Source organism: Penaeus monodon, chromosome 33 (assembly GCF_015228065.2).
Source record: "Penaeus monodon isolate SGIC_2016 chromosome 33, NSTDA_Pmon_1, whole genome shotgun sequence".
NCBI lineage: Eukaryota > Metazoa > Arthropoda > Malacostraca > Decapoda > Penaeidae > Penaeus > Penaeus monodon.
In genome coordinates, this window is record NC_051418.1 from 25,336,508 (window position 1) to 25,337,071 (window position 564).

Below are 564 nucleotides of genomic sequence, written 5' to 3' on the forward strand. Positions count from 1 at the left end.
GACTCTCAAACGCGGAGTGTCTGCCCCATAGAGTTTTGCACCGTTGACTTAAATAAGTTTTTGTTTACCTCCGTCCAACCGACAACCTCGACTTTCACACAGCCATATGGAAATGTCAGGAGAGAGGCGGAACAAAAAGAAAAGAGCAAGAAGGAGGTGATTGATGAAGAGAAACTGTAGTAAAACAATGTGACACGAAAGAATGGGATGGAAGAGTAAATATGCAGTTTAATTATTTCTATTGTTCTTGTTGCTGTTGGCTACTGTTAGCAATACTATTTTAATTATGTGTCGGTAATAGTGAGTAATTGTTGTTTTCTGCTTTCTGAGTTCATATTCCTTTGATCCGCTAGACGGTAGAATTTACCTCTGTTTCATTATAATAGCGATATGTTATGCGGGTAGTTGCCTGCGTGTAAATACTTACTGAGATAAACTGTTTTTCCATCTTCATAAATCGTGATAAGACTTCGTTTGTCAAAGAATATTTGTGTCAGTTTGTGTCTGTGTAACGTGTATGTATTATGGCGGATTGTGATTAATAAGTATATTTCTAATGTGAGT